General features: G+C 47.6%; 1 pseudogene; it reads right to left on the bottom strand.

The window, feature by feature from the left end:
• The window catches only part of LOC134154318 (DNA polymerase epsilon catalytic subunit A-like), a 29,840-nt pseudogene that overhangs the window by 762 nt on the left and 5,308 nt on the right, over nt 1-23,770 (bottom strand).

Below are 23,770 nucleotides of genomic sequence, written 5' to 3' on the forward strand. Positions count from 1 at the left end.
AGGATGCACACATACCTGGGAAGAAATGGTGAGGGCAAAATCTCCAGCACAACTGCAGTACACAGGCATAGGTGTCTCCTTCACACCATGACACTTCTTGCACACCTAGAGGCAAAGGAGTTTTAGCTGGGATAGCAGACAAGGCTGAGCAGCTCAGTCCTTTGACAGGGCTCTCTGGGGAGACACTGCTGACATCAGGTCAATGGGTCAAGCCTCAGCCAGCCAGCAAAAGGCTGCAGCTATGTGCTGAGAAGAAGTGGAGAGCGCTCGAGCCAAACTCTCCTCATCATATTCCCACTGCATCACATCAGTCAGAGAAGTAAGGTTGGGCTGCTCGGTTTCAAGGAGCAGAGAGCAGCTTCAGCCCTCCTGCTGCAGCCTGCCACATCAAGGGCAGGCTCCCGCAGCACGGCCGCCCAGCACTCATCAAGTCCTGCAGCAGGTAGGCCATTAGCTTCTTCTGCAGCGCTTCCACCAGTGCCATTTCAATGGAATCCGAGTCATACTGGGCCTGGCAGTTGGAGCATACCCAACTGGGCAGCACTGACCCATCCGAGGGGCAGAGAGAAGGGAGATGAACACCAGTGTGACTCTTCCCAAGAGAAAGCATGGTGCAGCCTCAGCCCTCGCAGCCTAACAAGAGCATTCAGAGAGCCCCGAGTGCCAGGAAGCCATAACCAATTTCGGGAGGGGATAAAGCATCAGCCAAAGCACCAGCACACCTCAAACTGTCACAGGCAGCTAGGAAAGGGGATGAGCAGAAAATAACCTTGAAGGGAGGTTTATCGCTGTCATGGAACCAAGCAGACCTTCAAAGCAAAAGGACTGAGAGAGAGAGAAAGATGGACAACATGTGAGTGAATGATAGGCCGAGAGCACAACCATGCTAGGGCCTCTGGTGTCCCCAAGAGGGACTTAATGCATGCAGCCAGGGCAAAGGGGATTTCCTGGGAAAGGAAGGCTGTACCTGCGAGAGGGCAGGGTCCTTGCACAGGTCCAAGTCCCTGCAAAAATTGCACTTCCTGCAGATGACTTCAGGGAGCATGTAGGAGCAGCAAGGGTCCCGAAACTGGGCTTCTTCTGAGAACTCACCCACCTCAATGAGGCGCAGCAGGTCCCGGCGCAGTTTGTTTACTTGGTTAGTTATACTGGCATCCAGGGACAACACCTACAGGAGACAGTGTTAGGTAAGGCCACCAGCAGAGAAGACGGTCCTCACGGGGACTCACTCTGATGCGAGTGCTAGCTGGGCAAAACAAACTGATTGTAGAATTGCAACAGATTCTTAAAAAAAAAAAAGAAGAAGAAGAAAAAAAAAAAGAAGAAAGCACAGCCCACCCCACTAACCTTGTAGATGTATTTGATGAACTCTAGAGCTGGGTTGTTGAGTGGCAAGTAGGAGCCAGGTAGCACTGAGAACATGTCTGAGGGCTCAGTGGCATTATGGGAACCAGCCATCTTCTTCTGGATCTTCTGAGTGACGGTGAAGAAGCTCTGCGTGAGCTCGTTGGTCACATAATCCTGTGAGAAAGTGATCACGCCTGGAGAGGAGGAGCAGAGAGAGCTCTTGAGCCATACGGAAGCATATGGGGACAGCAAGGTGGGCAGCTCTCTTCCTGCTGCAGGACTGGCCCAGCAGTGCTGCACACAGCTCTCCCATGGCTAACTGTGGCTAACCGTACTCACCAGGCATGGCTCCCGTCTCTCCCAATGCCTCCTGGGACACCTGGCTCGTGGCCCTCCTCTTGATGGGAGCGCTCCGAGGGGCATTGTGCTGCAGCTCCTCGCTCCTCCTTCATGCTGTGGTACACAGCCACAATGTAGGCTGCAGAGACACGTAAGAAAAGCTCCAGATGCAGTCCACGATGGGAGAGTGGCACAAGCGCGACTGTGCTTGTCGACTCTCCTGGGGCACCAATGACTAATCAGGAACTAGTGACCTTCTTCCCCTCTCTGAGAGAGTTCACACTGGCGCTGAAACCACCCAAACAATGATATTTACAGACATGGAGGTGGTTCCTTCTGTATCACATCCAGCACAGTGCAATCTTTGACTGTAAGGGGTTCTTTGGATCAACATCAGAACCTTCTCAGTAGCACAGAGAGCTTCAAGAAGCTGTGGGGAATGCTGTGGATATGGCTTGGGCAGCAGTAGGGTGCGGATAGCTCTAATCACCAGAGGTAACATTCAAAGTAGGACCAGGCGAGCAGCAGACTGCACTCACCCAACACAATCCTGAGGAAGCAGTTCTGACAGGAGGCAGCCTGGGGGAGAAACTGCACGATGTTCCAACTATTCTCTAGCAAGTCATCCACATTTGCTTCTCCATCCTCCTCCTCTTCTTCCTTGTCCTCCTCTTCCTCACTGTCCTCATCCAATACTTGACTCTTGCTAGTGTCCTGCTGGAATGGCGCACAAGCCATGCCCAGGCTTTCGGTTGGTGATGTCGTAGCAGTTCCCTATATCCAAACCAATAGCTCCCTGCTCAACTCAACCCACTGCACCCCTGTCTCTGCAGGACTGAGCACTTCCCATCTCTTACCTCCCCAGAGTGGACGCTAGAACGCACTCTTCCCTTGATACCTTCGTAATTTGCTGGATCCATCCAGAGCAGGAATTCCCAGCAGCGGCAGAAGGAAATAGTCAGAGAGTGAAAGATCTCCTTTGAGTGGATGCTGGAGGCAAGAGACTGCAGTCACACACAATGTTGGCATCTTCCCTAGCTAATAACCTTCTCCATGGGAGGCAATGAGGAGCAGGCGATGTTAGCAAGAGAGCAGTTCACTTCTCACATCCAACCATGCTTCAGCAAATGGACTCAGTACAGAAGGCTGCAGAGCAGTCATTAGCAGAACTAAGGGCTGCAGAGGAATCATACCCACGCTTCAACTGCCTCTTGTGTCAAGATGCCTGTCTTAGGAGCCTACACATCATAGTATTCTAGAGATGCCTGCTGGATCACATCAAAACTGATACTCACGCTGGAACCTTCTTCCATGTCATTGATGTGATGGGACTGTAACACTGTGTTTACAGCCAAGCTCTGAATATCCGGCTCCAGACACACTGTGAACAAACACAACCTGTCAACGGGCAAGCAGGGCAGAGAACCAGCAAGGACACAATCCCCTCTCCAGGTATGATGAATGCACCCACTTGCCAGGACTTTCCACAAGTTGTAAGAGCTCTTTACAGGTCTTGCTGCATCTACCGAGTGCAACATCAAGATATTCATATCAGGAAATGGTGAAAGCCTATATGGTACTGCAGCAGCACGGGAAACTGTGCTGCTCTCCAGACTGCCACACACCTTGTATTACAGGCTTTAAAGGACACTTTTGGCACATGGCCAGACCTCTCCCCTCTCTGGCTGTGATGCTATGTATGGATGGCCCCATTCACTGCACAGCTAAACAGCATAGCACCTTCCAACAAAACTTGGATCTACTTCCCCTCCAGGGGCCACCAGCTTTTTCTGGAAACTGCAGCAGAGGTGCTCAGAACAACTATCAGTCAGCTTGTTTTGCATCACAGAAAGATTCATCCTAGCGACCACCAGAAGTGATCTTCTGAATGTTGCTATGAGAGGCCACAAACTAGGAAATAATCTGTATTTAAATGCCTACCTGCATTTTCTTCTATTGCATACAGGACCTTCTATCCCCAGGAGATGCCAATTGCATATATCCTGTCCAGATCATCATTGCTCAACTTCTGAAGCTGTCAGCAACTGCAGAACTGCTCAGATACTCTTCTGCCACTGCAGCCATCCTTCTCCTGAGCTCATGGAAGAGCACTTAGCTCTGCTCCCACTCAGTGCTATCCTACCTGTGGAGTAGCAGCCAGGGTTGCTTATCTCCACTGAGGCTCTCTTGTCAAACTCCATAACTAAACGGTTATCATCAGCCTCTTTACCCCCCAGCTCTGGGCGGGCCGTGGGTGAGAGCCACAGCAAATGGTTGTGGCGACGGACGTGGCGGGAGAAAAACAGGTCAGAACCAAAAGGTAGACATGTCATCAGGGAGATTCCCAATGGGGATGTGGTAATATCTGAGGAAAGGAAAGAGGTACAGTCATCGGCGTAAACACATCAACAGAAGAACTGTGCCAGCATCATATTTGCTTGTCCCAACAAGGGCAAAAGCACAGAAGGTGAAAGCATCTGGCCTCATCTTGGCCTCAGGCTCCCGCAGTCTCCCTTTCCCACCCAAGCACGAACAAAGTAACCTCTCTAGGGGAATGTGGCCACCTCAGGCACCTGCCCTCCTCAAAAGCCTGGGATAGGCATGTGTCCAAGTTGAGGCAGTGGCGGATCACGCGGCAGGCTGCACGGCGCTGCCAGTCCAGGACTGAATAGCTGACGGCATCTGTTACTCGGACAGGGACCAAAGGAAACTCCTCGATGATGGGAATCCCACTTGCCAGTCGTTTCAGGTCCCAGTTAGACTGCACAGCAAGAAGTGTGGGGCCCCGGCGCTCATCCTACACAAAGGAGGAGAGGACATGCCCTGGTACATCCCTTCAGCCGGCACCTCTGCTCAGCAGGAAACCAGCTGTGTGAATGAGTGCTCACATGCCCCATTCCTGTAGTGGTCCCTGGTCCTCCACACAGTAGAGACAGTGTACTCAGAGTCTCTTGAAGCACCTCCCACTGAATAACCAGCTCCACAACTGAGAGCTGGGGTTTGGGGGTATGATCTAGCCTCACTGCTTGCATTGCGCTATGTAAGCTCACCCCAGGCAAGCCAGAGCCCGCAGGCAACATCCATTTTTACCCTTCAACTTTGGAGCACTAGCTGTGTGCAGAGAGCTATGCTTAGAGGCTGTTTGAACTGCTGGACCAATGCCTTCCATGCAATGTTTTCCTCCTCCCAGGTACCTGCGCTGACAAGGTCTCAGTGGGGACCTTCCTCATGCCCTCAGCTCATACCTTGCAGCCCTGCAGGAGCCGCTGAATGGCTCTGTAGACTGTCTTGAGGTCAGTCTCAGCACGCACTTCAAAGGTGTGCTTGTCTGGAAGCAGTAGTTCTTCGCCCACTTTTTCCAGCACAGCACTGCGCTCCGATGAGTACATGTTGGTGAGGTTTGGCATCTGGTTGCTGCGTACCTGTACCAAATGCAAACGTGATCAGAGGGAACAGGGTTCAAAAGAGACAGGCTCCAGGCTGCAAATTTCAAGGAAGCTCTTTCCTCTACACATCACAATGCTTCACGTGACAGTTGAGGAACAGACCTGCTTGGTACACTTCAAAATACGAGAATCCCTGCTGCACAGCAGTAGACATCTGTGTCTGTGCAAAGAAACCGCTCAGCTCCAAACTGCTGCCTGATCCCCTTGCGTTCCCTCCCAAGCCTTTAAGCCCTACTCTTACCGTGTCCAGCACAAACACTGCAGCTTTGCACTGAGAGGGGATGAAAAGGCCAAAGAGAGCTTTGTTGCCCTGGGAGCTCTGGTAGAGGTAGATGTGGCAAATACTTCCTAGAGACACAGAGCAAACATGCAGCATCAATAGTATCTTCAAGCTATTTGGTCCTGGGTACACTGACAAGCCTTCTCCTAGGGTGCCTTACCTGGCTCCAGCTAAGTAAACTGAGCCAGAGAGCGCATTTCCAGGTGTTCAGTGTCAAAAGTGTCAGCCTCTCGCCCTGTGAGGTGTCTGACAAGCTGCCTGCTGACCATGCACACGCAACCCAGCTGGATCAGGGCTCAGAATTGTAACGGCACCTGTAGTGACAGGGACACTCAGATAATTCTCAAGCCACCAAGTTTTGAACTGCTTAACGAATCAATATCTTCATTAAAAGCAGGCATCCCAGCTGCCCATCTTCATTTCAGACTTACAGCATTAGAAGCACCAGTACATTTAATCTTGGTCTCACTGCTTTCGTATGTCTACTACTGAATACAGTTTAGGTTCTTCTTTGCTCTTTCTGAACTTTAAAAAGTGGTATCCTATCCTTCTTTATGGAATACAGAGGTTTTATCACTGCATCCTGGCCTATGTACATGCCACATGCTGGGGTTTTCCTCATCTTTACTCGAAAGAACTCCCATACCTTTGCAGTTCAACTGCTAACAAGACGGTTCTGGTTTGGTTTAGAGGAAACTCACTCTTCCCGTTCAAGTGCCATCTTTTCCCAGAGTCTCCTAATTTCAAATAAATCTAAACCTCTTTCCCCTAAGGGGTTGGAAACCAAACAAGTATCTTTGCTCATATAAAACTGGGCACATTTCTGAGAAAGCTACTCGAGAGGGTCTTTCGTTTTAGCGTCTTACTAACTTGTTTCATTTTGAGCTCCCATGCCTCTATCTGTGCCATTGGTACACAGACCAGTCAGCTACCACTCAGCACTCCTTAAAGGATGAGGAAGGAAAACGAGCACCTGGAAGTGTTACCTGAGTCTCATACACTCCCTCAGCGTCTGGAGCAGACAGGTCTGCATTGATTTCATTGATGTGCTCTTGGTACGCGTCTTCAGGGACTGAGTAGTCGTAGAGATTGTAAACCAAGTTTGAGCGGGGCAAGATCCAGTTCACCTGCCAGGAAAACAGACACACTCAGCAGGGCACCTTGCTTCAGGCCGTGCTCCTCCCAACAGCAGGGGAATCTTAAAGGGCAGCAAGGAGTTGTAGTTTGAGCCAGCCTTATGTTTCCAGAAACATGCTGACTCAGGAAGCAATCCAGCTGCTGGTGCTGGTCATTCCTAAGGCAGTTCGCGGGATTTATGCTTTGTCCACATTGCAGTAACTGTCAACCTGCTTTCTGGTCAGGCTGAGATTAGCAGCAGGCAAAAGGGACTGCATTAAGGCGCATTAGCAGGGCTGGACAGGGAGGTCTTGTGAGGCAAACTGCCCGTAGTATCTGCCCGCAGTGGCTGGAGCAACTTACATGAATTCAACCAGCTGTTTTCCCTTGTAGAAGCAGCAGGGTCAAAAACATGACCCCCACCTTCCTGTAGACAGCTCCCTCCTCTGGTTTTGCAACGCGCTGATTGACATAGAACACTCTTGGGATGCTCAGTCTGATACAGTGCAGGTCGCTTCTGATCACTGCCCACAGCCTCAACCAGCCAGCCTGGCTGCTCTCAGCAATCTGCAGGACAGGGTGATTTAAGTTAGCTTTGCTGGAGAGATGCAACCCATTCTTAGCTCTTACACACACGCCATGGAGCACTTCTGGGATCTTCAAAGGCTCTACTACCTATGTCTTCGTTCTCCAAATAAGGAGCAACTGGTGACCACAAAGACAGCAGTGGACCCAAAGATTCATTGCTCTCAGCTCTGGCATCTCCACATCCTGCTATTGTCCTACAGGTACAGTGAAAAAAACTGTTCTGCCAGAGGAAACGTCAGAACATGAATGAAGACAGCTCTGACTGATCTGCAGGCAGCACGTTGCATTGTGCTTCTGAAGGGAAGAGGACACCTGGTAAAGGCTCAAACACATCTCTTAGCTTTGGGCTAGCATTAGCTAACAAATTCATGCCATTGTCTGACTTTAGCCAAAGCATTTGGACATGCTGGATTAGGTGTCCCATCTCCAGCTCATGGTTACACACAGAGTCAAAGGCTGCATGTGACCTTAAACCAAACAAGACTTTTCTGGAAGATGAGAAGTGTCACAACAAGAGGCTGGGTCTCAGATAGCAGAGGCAACCAAGCATAACAAGAAATTAAGAAAATGCTTGGATTGTACCATCAACTTCTTCATGCTCGCATTGACTAAATCTAGGATTCAAGGCACACTTGCCCAGCTCCTCAGCTGAGCTTGCCCCACACAGGGTCTACATAGAAGTCCCAGATTTGCAATCAAGCACAATCACTTGAGGACCTCACTTCCTTACAAAGCTTCTCTGAGCCTGAGGCTATGCAGTCCCACATGACCTTCAAGGAGGTAAAACTAAAGTAGGATTGAGGTTAGCTGTCCCTGAAGTTCAAGGTTTGACTACAGGTATTGCAAACATGAGGCACAGGGCACTGAACAGGCCTCTGTGAGGGGTTAAGAGTGGGCCTGCCTTGCTGCCTGGTACCTGCACAATCTGCCAGGGCAAGTCCAGGATGCCGCGTGCCGTCCTGTACACGTAGCTGCTCAGTCCTTTGGAGAGGGTATCACGGATTATGCCTCCGCCTGTCATCACTCCACCATCCTCCAGGCGCCGCTTCTTCCGATGCTCCTGGTGCTGCCAAGCCTGCAGCTCCCATTTCTTCTTGTGGTAGCACAGCCAGACCAGATGTTCTTCCTAATCAGAGAGAGAGTACATGAACAGGAACCACAGAAATTAGCACGCATCTCCTACACATGAGGATCAAGCAACATAAAGCCGAGCCCTTCCACCTTCAGATCCTGATCATGTTACTGGCATAGCTGTGAAGTTGCCATTGGCCTGACTTTCTCTGCTAGTGGGACTCTCCCGGTAACATTTCCCTTTGTAGTTTTCAGTCATAGAAGCACAGAGGGTTTCAATAAACATGCAGCTTGCTACGCCCTGTTCCCTAGCTAGCTAGGCAGATGATCATACTCCTAGGATGTTTCCTGGATTCCTCCTGCCCAGTCTACTTCACTTACCTTAGTAGTCCCATGGCAGCAGGTGGGTCCAGGATCTCTCGCCAGGACTGCGACAGTTCCAGATACTGGAACATCTGCTGGCTTTCCTCTGCCGTACAGACCCGCTTCTGTTTATTTGCAACTGGAACCAACGGCTGAAGGGGCTTAGCAGCCCCCAAATCCTCTACGTCTCCAATCTGGGAGCTCGGTGTTCCCCCCTGGTGCTGGTTAGCAAGGACCTGAGAGAAACGACAGCAGGAAGTTTTGGGTGCTGAGGACACAGTATCAGCAAGAGAGGCCCATCAGCACAGCCAGCTCCTTTCTCTCACTCTTATTACCTGTCTCTTGCCTTCAGAAGTGAAGAGCTCATTCATTTTCTTTTGTCTGTGCACTCCCCGGAGTCTTCTAGCTTGAGAGACATGGAACAGTTCTCTGAGATCAGCTCAAACAGCTCTCAGTCAGGCATGTTGGCAGCCTGAAAAAAGGAACAAGGGGAAAAAAATCACTATCAGGAACCTAATGATCAAACCTCGTTGCTATTATATACATGGAACATTTAAACCGATTGATATGGCTGTCTTTATGAGGAGTTTGTGAGCAATCTCTGCTCCAGTTGCCAACACGACCTATGGAACATAGAGATCATGGACATGAGGTCTGCATCAAAACTCCTGCTGTGAATGCAACACTTTGAAATGATGTTGTACGGCAAACTCTTAGTGGGCCCAGCTCTGTAGTGCCAGATGCAAAATACAAAGGGGAAGTGCTCCCAATAAACTCCCAAGCAGAGCAGTCGCTCCGGCTTTTCATCTCTCCTGCTCCCCGGTTTGAGGCTCTGTTTTCTGGCATTGTCTCTGCTCTTGCTGGTTATTTTAAAGCTAATCTCTTCTGGCCTCCTCAGAAAAGATTCTGCAGGCAAATGGTTCTGCCATCCTCTGTCTCAGTGAGTGGCTCTAGAGAAAGTCCTTGGTGCAAGAGGGCCACCACGCTACCTCTGTGAAAGAGGTGACTGGAGGACAACGCTTACCCACAATTAAGCGGTAACAGCTGACAAAAGTGCTGTAACAAGGTCTGGTGCTAAAAGACCCTAAAGAGCAGCCCTAGAGAATCAAAGAGGCAGAAATTACATACAAACAGCCATCAGAGGCACAATGGACCAACCATTCTCCACAAAGTCCATCCTCCCTACAGTGTTAGGGTAGCTTTGACCTTCTCTGGCCCCAACCTGGCAAGACAAACATGCAGGGGATGCATATCCTGCAAACCCTACACTCACCTTGCTCTACAGTACATCCAACCAGTAATCAGCCACCTTGGCTACAGAGGCAGAGACCTCCTCCAGTGTGGTGCCTTTCAGAAAGGCCTCAAATACAGAAGACTGGAATATCTTCACCAACTGCAGCTCTCCCCATTGCTTCACCTCAAACCCTTTCAGTTCAGCCAAGGATCCATCTTCATTGAAGACTGCATACCTAGGATATAGACCAGGTTTTGCACAAGCTCTGTGCCAAGGAACACATCTCCCAGGATGCTGCTTACTACCCTCCTGCCAAAGTACTTCTAGTATTGCCAAACCAGGCAGCCACCAGGTAAATTAATCCAAGCTGTGGGGCTCTGGACTACCATGATCTAGGCATATTTACACAGCTAGAGACAATAACATCATGAACTACTTCACCTCCAGCTGCAAAAGCACATCAGCCTCTGCCCCCAACTTGCCAATTCTAACTGGCAAAATGTTCTTAAATGCACACAAATAAAGGGCAAGAAGTGAGAGTCAGGGTTAGAGGAGTAGAGAAGTGGAGTGAAATACTAGGAAAAGCCTTATACAGGAGAATGAAGCTTTGTTTGGAAAACAGGAGTGGACGCTGGCAAAATGGACTCAGAGGAAACCGGACATTGCTATCGAAACAACTATGACAACACACTGCCCTCTTTTCTTCTGTCATGTTTCTTGGATTTCACATGCCTGCCAATTATTTGTATGGCTCAATACAACCATCACAGGAAGCTTCAGTGGAACAGAGTGAGACTCAAGCGTACATACTTTGTCACCCCTCCTCCAGGCAGTCTTTTCTTCCTCAGCTGGCAGCGGTACCTGCCAGCCAGCTCCACACTACTGCTCTTTCCACTTGGAGAGTAGCAAGAAATAAGTGCACTTGCTGACATCCCAAGAATCACAGGAAAAAAATCAAGGGCCCCTGAGATAAAGACTCCTATGAGCAGAGTTCATTCAGTGCTTGACATCCTCTTGACTTCTGCGATAGACTCCCTTGGCATGCAAAGGCACTCACAGTGGATGCTGGAGTTCATCCAACAGAGACATTCAAGCAGAAACATAGTCTTGTACGAACAGAGAGTGCTGGAGGACAGTGACAGTATTTTCTGAACCCAGACCCAGGTCTGTGGGCAGTCCTCTCGTGATTGCTCGTGCTCGTATTTAAGCAGGCTGCATGAGAAAGTCAGTGAAGTCAAGTGCAATTGCTTTTCTATACCATGATGGCACTGGCAAGATCCACTCCTTCCCCTAGATGGGGATTAAAGTGGAAACCTCTGGGAAAAGTATTACTAGAGTTCTGTAAACTTGAGAGAGGGACAGACAGAGATTAGTGAATTTAAAGAGAAAAGATAGAAAGAAAAACCAAAGTTTGCCTGCACATCTCAGAACCAAACAGGGAGACCATGACTAATCAGAAAGTTTGAGAAGTGCTGTTTTACTGTTATCTTCAGAAATTTACTGTCAGATGTGTCAATTAAGGCCAGGGCATAGCTGGATTCAAAGACTGATCTCATGCAGGGAACTTGCCGTTTAAAGACAGCATGATCTCGGTGGTACGCAGCAACAAGCAAACCAAACATGCTGCCAGCTCCAGAGGACTGGCAACATGGGGCAAGGACTAACACGACTGAAATGTAGTCAAGGAAAAGGACCCTCAAGCCCTTCCCTTGGGAAGTGGTGATTTTTCAAGCTTTGAACTCTTACCTTTTCTTCAGCTTCTTGCCTTCCTCCTTGGACACTGAGAGGATCATGGCCAAGTAGGGCCCATCCACTTCAAAGAAGATGCTGTTCTCTAAGCGTGTGACATAGGTGAGAGAGGCTGGGTCCGCCAGCTCCTAGTACTCATCATTTGTGAAGCCTTCCTGCCGGCACAGCCGCAACAGAATAGCCTCACTCAACAGCTCGGCTGATTATACGAGCAGATAGCCCCCAGATACATCATCCTGTCTGAAGGGATCACTGATGGCCTTTGTTCCTTCCCGATGATGGGAAGGATCAATCCCTGCTCCCCTGAGGGAGCGTAACTTACCCTATCTTAGCAGAGAATAAAGTATCCTGATTCCTTGTGACCAAGCAACTCCTTGGAAACCTACAGAACAATTTAGCAGGTAGGACTCAAACATGAGACCTGAAGAAAAGTGCAGGAGACTCTAAAGTCACTTCTTTTGGCTCATAGCCATAAATATCTGAGCAAGCAGAGCATGGGACCTTGTTGTCTTGACTCCTACTGCTTCTGGCAGTCTGTGTACAGAAGCAGACACCAACCCTGGTCTCTTACACTATACCCTCTCTGCTATATCAGAGTCTCTCCTTCCACTCAAACGCCAGTTTGAGCTATGGGCTGTGCAGGGCAGAGAGTAGCTGTGTAGCAAGCAAAGCTGTCAGCCCCAACGTCCTGCTCATTACACAGGCGACCAGAGACAAAAGACAGGCTGTCTCTGGGCTGAAGCCAACTCCGAGAACAAAGATGCATACTCCACTGCCAGTAGAGCTACTCCCTTCACATGAACTGCCTGATTGGCTTGCAGGCCTACAGAAGGCTAAAACATTTTCTTCCCTTTCACTGTTTTTACCAGACTGTACAGCTGGCTGGTACAGATGCCAGACTCACCTTCATGGGGATGTTCAGCATGGCACCTGGGTAGCAGATTGTCACCTTCGGCTTCTTTGCATTGGTTGACTCGATGACAAAGTTTTCCGGGAAGCTGTTGGGAAGCACACACCAAATCCCATCTCTATCCAGTTCTAGAGGTCTCCTAAGAACGGAAGAAAAAAAAATCACCATCAGGAAGAGATTGGAAAATATGCCAAAGAACTGTTCTCTGTCCACAAGTCAGGCAGAGGCAGTGTCCTTTCTGCAAAGGAAGTCCTAGTCATACAACACCAGTTGCATTAATAAGCCATGGCAATGTCAGAAACCTGAATCTCCAGAACACCAGAGCTTCCACTGATTAATCCCACATCTATCCCACTGCTCCTCTTCTCTGCCAGTCAAATTCTGCCCTTACCCATCTGCTCACACTACATACAGGAGAACCTTTCTTCCTCAGCTCAGCACATACTCACCCAATCTGCTCAATCAGCTCCCTAGCCTGTGTGATCATATTTGCTCCAGTGAAGCACACAATCCCAGCCATTTCCACGGAGTACCAGCAAGCTCTGTGAATGGAGGAGGGACAGTCAAAAGGCTGCAGTGCTACCTCTTAAGCACAGCTGCGGGGAAGCGCATCAGGTCGTACAGAAAATAAAGTCTCAGGGCAAAAAAGACAATCACAGCAGCCCTCAGGAGATCATTTTCCTTTTCCTTCCCTGTGATACTTCACACACCCTGAAGAATCACCTATAGACAAACCCTGCCATTCATCGTCAATGCTACAGGGCCTTGTTTAGCAAAAGTCCCTGCTAAGGGGACTAATAAATAAGAAGTCATTAGTAGGAACAAAAAAAAAAGTGTTACAGGGATCACCTATCATCCCCCTTATGCTTCGGAAGCAGGTTAAGAAGGTGAGAGCCTCACTAGAACAGCTCTGGTTTACAATGCTCCTTGCTGGAGGACTCCAGCAATGACCACAGGTGAGACTCACCCTTTACGCATGACATAGCCATAGAAAGAATTGAGGACACACTTGTGTGCCAGCTGCAGGGAGTCATAGAGGATTTCCATATTCTTGCAGTGCTTCACTTCAGAAGCATCGCCTGTCTCCACAGCCGCAGACAGCTTTTTCTTCCACACCTGATGGCAAGAGGCAGAGTCAGGACAACCCTACATTCCACTACAGGCAGTACCAACAGCCAGATATTCCCCCCACCTCAATCCTAATATGACACTGTGATCCTAGAACAATATCAGTTATTAAGATAATTCCTCTTTCTTTCTGCTCTTTCTTTTGCATTTGAGGGGGGAGCGTTGGGCACAGGCATTATGCTATATTATGGAAGAGTCTTGCAGCATCAACTGTAACTCACACTCATAGTTAGAATTACCTAATCCCAGCAGAACTGCCATCCTACATCAATTCTGTCACACCACGTATTGTGCTGGCAAGAACTAAATGCTTGCAGCAAGAGATTAGATCGAGACTAACAGCAGAACCATTTCAGCAGAAAAGGCCTCCCAGCCACCTCCGTGATTCATGACAGAACTAGCAAGAACTGCAAAGCAAATGGCTCTTTATTAAACTCTTCCAGAGACAGAGTCCCAGCGTCTTGTCATTTCTTTCAACATATTAGCAACTACATTTCAGGCTCCTCCCTCTGCCACAAGACTCCAAACATTTGAGAACTAGAACATGCTGCTTCTTTCTCCTAGAATCAATCACTTCTTAGCCTAAGATCAACTGTTTCTCTGCTTGTCTCATCTTTCTCTTTGAAAAGTACCCTACACTGAACACAAACCAGATCACAAAATAGTTGAGCTGAGGATTTTCTAGATCCAGTAAAAGCCAAAAAAAACCCAGCTGTTTTCTTTCCTAGCACTGAAAGTGATTGCATCAGAGAGCTAGGAACCACTGTGGCAGCAGCTGTTTAGGATTCAGCAGGGGAAAAACCTGCACTTGCACCAGAGCTGTCAGGAAAGCTAATATTTCTTACTGACCATACAGATTGAGCAAAATGATCCTTTAGGGTTCAAGTTTTCAGTGAGAGGTGAGGACCTTCTAGCTTTGGCAGCACAAATAAAACAGAAATTCAAGCCCAGCACCTCATGCAGCCCCTTGAACTCACAGTGACGGTCTCTGAAAGCTCGTACAGTGTCTACATAGAAAGAGTTCTCTCGCTGGCAGATGGTGGTGACACGCTCCTCCACCTTGGTGACGTGGATCTGCTCATAAGCCTTGCGGCAATAATCTAGTAAAGGGAATAAACAGAGAAAGCTTTCTCAGAGATCAGTGCCCCACTATGGATGGGAAGGATGAACACAACGGCATCGGGCAAACCACACAGATCCACAGATCTGAAGCTTTCAAGGCACCAGTCTGAGAAAAATTCCATCAATGCAAATAAACATCATACTTAGGAAAGCAAGGAAGCAGACCTGCTACAAAGGCAAGGGGAGGAAGATACTAATATGGGGAGAAACAGCACCTCTCTATAGAGATGCAGAGGTGTGTGTGGGAAATAAATTGCCCATGAGGGCTCATCCACAAATTCAGGCTCTGCTCAGAGCCCCCACTAGCTAGATGCTTCTGCTGAGCAGTACCACTTTAGGAGCAAAAAGTGAAAGGATATCGACACATGTGTTTCACTGACATGCTTAATGAGTGCTCATTAAAGAACAACAACAAAAAACCCCAAACAAAATATCACCTTCCATGTGTCTCAGCTCAAATACATGACTCTCAGTGAGAAAAGAGAAACACTGAGACAAAAAACAGCACTTGCCTCCTCCTCAAAAAACGTACAGGAATTGGTTGGGATCCTAGGGGAAAACTGTTGCAGCATGAAACCGAGATCAAATTCAGTCTGAGCCAGCAAGAACTAAGTAGCCCCAGACCTGAGAGACAAGTAATTAATGATGTGTTTGTAGTCTAGGCACCAAAAACCTGCTCCAGATAATGCCATTTATTTTCACCTGCCAGTTGCTTCTTCTCATACTTGGCCTGCTCTTCACGGCAAAGCTCGTGGAACGCCCGGGGTGCTCCATCTGGATACAGAGGAGGAAACTTCTCAGGCTCCAGTCGTTGCTGGATGCGGTGATACTCGCTGCGGCTTGCAGGCACTGCAAAGGAACAGCAACTAGGAGCTTTCCAGGGGAGGAACAGGAAGCGGTCTCTGTGTCTTCAGCTCACACTGCAAGCTCTATCCATGCTGCAATGCAACAGGGAACTTGACAAAGCAGACAGCAGAATTACACTTACTGAATTCTCCTCTCCACTGCCAAGTCATCCGGCGCTGACAATTAGCACCTGGCTTGTTGAAGTCACAGGCAGCACATGTGGCCTCATCCACCATTGCTGAGGGCTGGACACAGGTCAGACACACCCATGTTAGAGAAAACAGAACCGTCTCCAGCGACATATGCCAGAAGGAATCGATGTTGGGTACTAGAAGAACACAAATGTGAACATCACAGGGGTGATGTTCAGTAAGTTTTCCTTTCTAGAAGCTTTTCAGAACACAAATTACAGCAAAAACAATGACTATTCTTTGGAAGAAGCCAGCTAAAGCTATTGCTCTACCTTGGACAGACCTTTCGGCTCTGTACACCTGGCAACTGTAACAGCCTGACTGGATTTCAAACCGAGCCTTATTTTATCCCCCTGTCCAGGGCAGAAAGTTTATTGTTTGCCGCTAAGGGGATCAAATCGGAGGGACCTCCTAGACCATCTGCAAGACAAAACAGAAAACACCTTCCTGACTGGACTGAGGTTACCCACCTGCAACCTGTTGGTCAGAATGATGTTGGGGTACATGGCCCCTACATCTAAATGGTAGATAAGGGGGCATTCAATTCCGTTAGGAACATCCTTCAAGGAATTCAGCTTGACTTTGATTTCATCACAAGCCTGCAGGGAGATGTAAAAAAGTAAAATTCAAACAAGAAGGAATTAATGATGCAGTCACATACGCACTATATTTGGTCCTTTACTTCCGACATGCACAGAGACACCTGCCACTGATTCTGGGGAACAGAGGAAGAGTATGAAAAACTAAAGGAATAGGATTAAGAAGAGTGGCAGCGGCGAATCTTCTTTAGCCACCAATCTTTAAGGTTTTCTTTTGGACCTCCAAGGTAGGTTTCATCTACACTGCAAATGTCTACAGATAAGTTTCTCCTGTCTCTCTCCATGGAGTATAAAATGAGTCTAAACAGGCATCTTTAACATGTGTTGTCTCACCAGACATATTCAGGATGAGAAAAATCAGCCTTGCCTCCAGCCTATGCCAGTTCTTTATTAATATGGGAAATAAGGCACAGATGGACATGGGGCAGAACTCAAAGCTGAAGAAAGTTGTTATACAACACCAATATGTGTGCACAGGACCCAGGCTTGCCTAAAGAAATGTGCTGCAACTCCACCCTCACAGTTCTGCTCTCCTTGGAAAGCCCAGTCATGCCTCTGGCCCTGCAGGCTGAGGCAGGACAACAGACCTCCTGGAAGTTGGTGACTTGATCCAACGGCAAACCTTCTTCCTCTTCGACAGCATGCCGAAGCGTCTTCTCCACATGCTGCATCAGGAAGTTAAAGGCAGCAGGATTCTGCAAGGATACAGGAATGATACCGAGACCTCTTCTAGCCCTGACACCCATCCTCACACACTGCCCAGGGAAGGGGGGCAGGGGGTGACAGCTTCTGCAAGATTATCCATGCTCCAGCGTAGCTTCGGCGATCTTTGAAAACAGGCTCACTACTTAGCAGAGCATGTCTCAGTATGGGTAGAGAGCAATTCATCTCATCTGAAGGGCAGATGTCTGAAACAGGTCAGCTGAATGGCATCTCGAAATGCCCCTTCGTTCACTGATCAGCTCCATTGTCAGCAGGCAGATAATGTTGGCCAATTAGCTGGCCTGACCTCCACAGCCAACTTGAGAGCTCTCTAGAACTGAAGGACGGTGGCTTTCTGCTAAGAACCCTACAACTCACAAAAGTCTACACCACTCGCACTAAGGCAAAACACAAAGCAGAGAAGAGATGGTGGCTGCTCCCCGGCCCTTGGAGTTCTCCTGCAAAGGAGGCTATATAGGGCAGCTAACAAGAAGAGAAGATTGCATGCATGTTCCAGAGTGCTACACTTACGGGGCTGACCTAGCAGTCAGCTGCTCACACATCTAAGGCTCTAAGGGGCCAAGGATTTAGATTTAAGGTCCTTCTAAATTCACAGTGCACGTTCCCTTAAGATCATTCACGAGATTAAGGCCACTAAAATAAGCAGCACTGAGGTGTGGTGTATCACACAGCAAAGAGAGAAGTTGCCTCTAAAACTTACAATCTAGACAGTAGCACCAACCAGAAACAGGTAAAAGAGGCCAAAAGAAGCTTGGCTTGAGTGGGAGAAGGACAAAGATATAATCCTGATGAGACAAAAACAGAGTCATCTCTGCCAACAACCACTCGCTCAAAGAAAACCAAAAACCAAAAAAAAACCCTCAACCAACCAATAAACAAAGTAAACAAACCCACACAAAAGCAATGAACCACTCTCCTTGCTGTAACACTGTCTTTACCCAATAGCCAGTCTGAGGTCATGAAGAGCAACTTCTCCAACCCTTCCCACCTAAACTCTAAGCAGGTTCATACACTCAAGCCATAAATTAGGTACCAGTTTTATAACAGGTATTGCTATTGGGTATCCGCCAAAAGAACAGAGGATGGTAATTCCAGTTGGAGGGTTATTCCCTACTGCCATGCTCTCCACAAAGAAGAGAAAGAGCATCATTGCATTACCATTTTAAAGCCTCTGTCACAACACCTTGATTGTGTCCTTACCTTTTTAAAGCAGCAAGGGATGTCACTGCGAAAAACCCCAGGTTCCAGAGCTTCCACCTGGCCTCCTACATACGTCTCCGAGTCCAGCACGTGGCCGTCATCTGTAAGTTTGTTGAACTCCTGCTCCTGCTTGTTGCGGAAGATGATGTTGGCGTGATAGGCCTGAACCATCAGCAATGCTTCACACAGTGTCCCAGAACCTTTTCTTAACACCTGTAAAAGACAGACATCAAAAACTGGACTTAGAAAGAAGCGCTGTAAAGGGTGCTGCTGGAATTAGGCTGGCCTTATCACCACATCATTATCACCACAGCAGGAAGATGCAAAAGGTATATTTCTGCATACAAACATCCCAGCATGTAAAGAGTTATCAGTTGGCTTAAGACGACATTCTGCTTTAACCTGAATTACATAAGCCAGCTCCGAATTAGCAGAAATGGGGAAGATGAGCTCACTGCCACATATCCGCACAGATGCCACTCCGGAGCGGTCAGGAGGCCACTCTTGGCCTACAGAGATCTCCAGGGCTTTGGCAGAAACCTCATTAAGGTGTCTCCTGGACACTAGCAAAGTACTGCTCCGTTGCAATGCCCCGAGTACTACCGTTTTGCAGAAGTGTAAATAACACAAATATACAGTGCAACGCCAATGCCAGAAACACATCAAGGAAATTCTATTCTTCCCTAAGCTTAAGTTCTTTCAGGTGTCTGAAATTCAGCAAGATACACTGACAACTTCTCAAAGACACTGCATTAACTTAAAGGATTTCACAAAGCTCTAACTCAAAGGTTCACTAATACTGCAGATGCCCAGAGATACAGCACCGGGTGGGAACACCTGAGGCTCCTCTGTAGCCGTCCGGCACATCTCTTCAGGGTCCAGCTCCACTGCATCATAACCCAGTTTTGCTTTCGCTGCTGCTTTCAGGTTGTGACTTCCCACTGGCAGGTAACTCTCTCTCTTCACCCACCTAGACAGAATAATGAAAATGCCAGTCTATGAAGAGACAGCCCTGCACTTCAGAAAGGGCTGCTACGTACAAAAAGATCTGGATTACTCTAACAGGGAAAGGTGAGAGCAGAACATCCAAGTGCAGTGGAATAAGAAGCTGCACAGCTTTAGACAGTCTGCATATCTACCCATGCTCTTAAATCCTGACTCGTACAAATTCTGCTATTCAAATCATTTCTATTGCTCAGATTTTTCCCAACCCTCATACTTCAGAGACTTCAAAGATAAACGTTTTAACACAGGAGGAGGTATCAGCAGGACTGCAAAGAGAGGCAGTTGTTTTCCAGAGTCTGGACACTGGTCCAATGTGAAAAAACATTCAAGTCACAACTGCCAAGACAGACAGCCCTCTCCTGTACACACACACACACACACACACACACACACACACATGCACGCACCCTTTCTTTTCCTCTCTGTGCTAGGCAGGCTGTTGGGTTAGAATATGGCCCTGTGCCCACTACAACGGTTTGGTCTTATCCTGTCCTTTTACCTGCTGTCCAGGACAGTTCTCAAACTCCCAATGACAGCCACCAGCAGACTGTATAAACAGAGTTAGTCGTTCAGGCTAGTGTGGGCAAGACGTAACTTCTGTACATAATGGCACACAACGGAGTACCGAGTAGAAGTAGCACAACCAAAGATGGGGGTGCTAGTCCTTTCCTAGTAAGATGTAACTCATGATAGCAGTGCACAGAGATGGAAAAGGGACAGTATTCAAATACATCAACTGTAGGCATTTTATACAAATTTAACAGATAAAGATGCAGTTATACGGTACAGACGCAGCATTCGGTACCTCAGACAATCCATGTGGATGCACTGCGGGGCTTTGTACTCTCCCTGGCTGCCCTTCTGAAATCCAATCTCCTGATACATATTAATTCCATGAGCTGCTGCTCTTGCTTCCACAAAAGGCCTGAGGAGAGAGACAATGCAGAAGAGAAGAAACAAAGCAGTCCCTTTCCTCCACCCCATCCCCACCCCAAGGGTTTCAGAACTGCTTTCTTGTAAGCTACTTAATGAGGAATTTTTCTTGTGAATTCTCCTTTGCTCCAGACCTTAGCCGTGAGAGCTGGCCACAGGGAAAACTCCCTGTAGGGCAGAGCTACTGCAAGAAGGAAGCTGCTTGCTTACATCCTATACCAGGAGGCAGAACATTATGATCGAGTTTCCCTCGCTCCCCAAAGGCTTGGCTGCTCTGGTCTCCCTATTGTTCTGCAGTTCTCTTTTGACACTTTGCCTGTTCTCCAGTTACTGAGGTCATCAGTGTACAAACATTGCCAAATCAACAACAATCTAGAAGTAGCTCAGCAATCCCAGGACCAACTGATGAGACTCTATAGAAGTTTGTATTTCAAAGCCAATAAACATAGCTCTGCTCAGGGAAAAAAAAAAAAAAAAAAAAAGTTCTGAATTCCACCTCCCCCTCTTCGACAGTCCTCTGCAGGCTGGCAATCCAAGACTCAGCCCAGCACTCCAGATAAAGAGCACATAATCAGGATGTAAACAGGTTCCCAAACTGGCTGGATAGTCTGTGTAGATAAGAACGCATGTGGCCGCTATGTGACCTCCAGACAAAGGACATACAGGCTGGTACCCAATCTCACCTCATGGCCTAGACAACATTTCCTTTTAGAAACCAGGTTAGTTTTCATTCCTGATCTTACCAGTCAAAGAAGTCTCCATCGTATGTGACAATGATAGTAGGTTTGGTCTCCTGGACATGTTCAAACCACCTCTGCATTAAATGAGCCTAGTATGCAACAGAGGATTAAAAAAAACCCAAAACAAAAAACATCTCCCCCACAAACACAAACACTCAGCAAATTCACCTCCTGCAGGCAGGCACTGGATATAATACAACTGATGCAGTCCTTCCCCTCTGCTCTTGACCTAGCTAGAACCTGATCTGCCTCATCGTCACACCATGAAATGAAAGCACCACCAGCACTGTGACTGTCCGCTGTGCTCCCCAAAGATACACTCTATTGGGTGATAAGCTCTCTTTGGCCTACAAGAGACCAAGGCAGATAAAAAGCAGCCTGATTTCCCAAGTAGAACCTACTTACCTCATCTGGTTCATTAGACACAGAATGGACCCTCACACTCCGGCTTGGGAGTAAATTCAAAGTCCTCAATATCCTCACAGACAATCTCCTTGTTTGTGATCAGATAGCCCTAGAGAGTTGACAAAGGAAGAGTTACTGAGGACTCAGATCCCTGCTACACCAGGGACACGTTCCTGAACAACCGGAACACACTGCCTAAAGGATGAAATAGTCTTCCATCGATGCGATAATCCTTGCACAGCTTGATAGGTAGAGCTTTTGTCAAGTGGGAACGGCTCTTTGGAGGTCACCTTCTGAACAACTGCTTACAATCAACTAAGGGTGCCAAAAGGGAGACAACTTAAGGACTATACTCTCCAAATTACTACTGCCCCTCAAAGGGGCACCAGTAGCCTTAGCTGGGTTCTCCAACATACAAAACGAGGAAATCCTTATGCATCATTCAGACTAGACTTCAATTTTATTTCCACAGCCATTACATATAGACCAAGCAACTAGCAACAAAGCAAGCCAGGGACCACATCGCCAAAGGTGACATGCTCGTTTGCTGTCTAGCATTTTGCTCCAAAGCATGAAGAAAAGAACTGTTGTTCCATTACCTGCCCATCAACCACATAGGAGATCATCATGATCCGGTCTGCCTCTGCATCAGGAAACTTCAAAGGGAGTTTGGTAGTTTCAATGTCAAAGGCAAGAACAACCGGATCCTGAATATGACCAAATACATTAAACTCAAATCAGCTTTAGAGTATGATTTAACGAGCAGTTCTCATCAGATTAACAACTAATTTACGTAAGTAGGTTTATGCACATCTCAGACCCAGCAGGCTTGACTGTAGGAGACAAGGTAGCAACAGTGGTACCCACTGATAATCAAACAGCAAAATTCATTAACAGGAGAGAACGGAATAACAAAAGCTTCTCTTTAATGCAACAACCCCCTTCGAGAAAGAGAGTCATCAGGATTGACAGCACGTGAGGAAACATTGCGCAGGCAAAAAACACTTATTACCTCTATGCCTTTATAATAAAGGTTTCTTATGGCATTGGATTTATAAAGCATAACAACGAGTTTAAGAATAGTTGGGCACCCCAGGAATCACCTGGAACAAATGATGTACACCTCTCAGTTGGGCAGGAAGTGCTCACTTCACTAGATTCCTCTTCCTTTGAAATGGTTCAACTGAAATCAGACATCAGGTGTAGGAAACCAAAGAGAAAATTGGAATTCTCATTTGTACTTTTTAGTCTGTGTGACTAGGGGAATCCTAAGAAGCCCATGGGCCAGCCATCCTAAGGAGACCTCTTTCCTTGACAGCATAGACGTATAGACATTGCTCGCCTGGTCTCGCTCTCTGTTTTTCCTCACAGCAAGAGAGATCTCTTTCCGCACCTTCACCAAGTCATGCACCATGTGGAAGGATAACTTAATGTAGTTCTGCTTAAGATCCACCAAGTGATTTGGCTACAAAGCAACAAGACAGTGCCAGCTAAGGGTGGAAAAGAGTAATGAGGGAAAGGGGAAGACTGCTAACAGTAAGAAAGCGTTGGGAAGGCAAATTATACTGGCACACGTGGAAGAACTGGCCAAAGAAGAGGTAGTAATTGAATGGAAAGACTAGGAGTGAGAAGAGATGCTAGCAAGCACGTAAGACACGCTGTGAAGAACATGTGAGCTATGCCAGTTCACACCAAGGGCCATCTTGTCTTGTTGTCTGTTTCCAAGCGCAATCACCAGTACACACCCAAGAAAGAGTAAATGTATAGTATCCCCCTCTGCCACAACACTCTTAATCTCCAACCATTTCTAGCTCAGGAAGTTTCTTGAGCATCCTGTGAAAAAGACTATGTGCTGGAGCAGAACATATATTTTATTTACTATTACTATAATAAGCAATTACTATCAATAAGCAATAATTAGCCTATTCATGATATGCAATGCAAACAGTGCTTGAAGATTAAAGGTAAGCATACTGCTTCCCTTTACTGCTTAGCCCCTTTCTACTCCACTTGAGCTCGAAAGAAAGAAAGAAAGAAAGAAAGAAAGATTAGTTATTCAATAGTACAGCAGGCAGAGGAATACTGACCAGATCCAAATCTTCTTTGGGCACAGTTCCCAGCTTTGAAATGTTCCCTTGAAACTTCTTGGAGAGGAAGGATGACACTTCTCGTTCACAGCCCTGCAAAGAAACTGGAGAATGAGCAACAAAGCCAGACACTTCTCCAGAGGAGAAGACAAGCTCACAAGAGGTTCTGGCACTAGTGTCCTCAATTGTGAGGGGAGGACACGAGGCTGTCCTGAAATCCTGGCCGTCTGGAAATCTGTTCCTTCACACTGGGGCTCTCTTTGATCGTCAATTCACAGCACCGTCAGAACAAACCCAGTTTTGCAGCACGAGCAGGATCAAGACGAGATGAGAGGGGAAATTTACCCC

This window comes from Rhea pennata, unplaced genomic scaffold (assembly GCF_028389875.1).
Source record: "Rhea pennata isolate bPtePen1 unplaced genomic scaffold, bPtePen1.pri scaffold_23_1, whole genome shotgun sequence".
Lineage (NCBI taxonomy): Eukaryota > Metazoa > Chordata > Aves > Rheiformes > Rheidae > Rhea > Rhea pennata.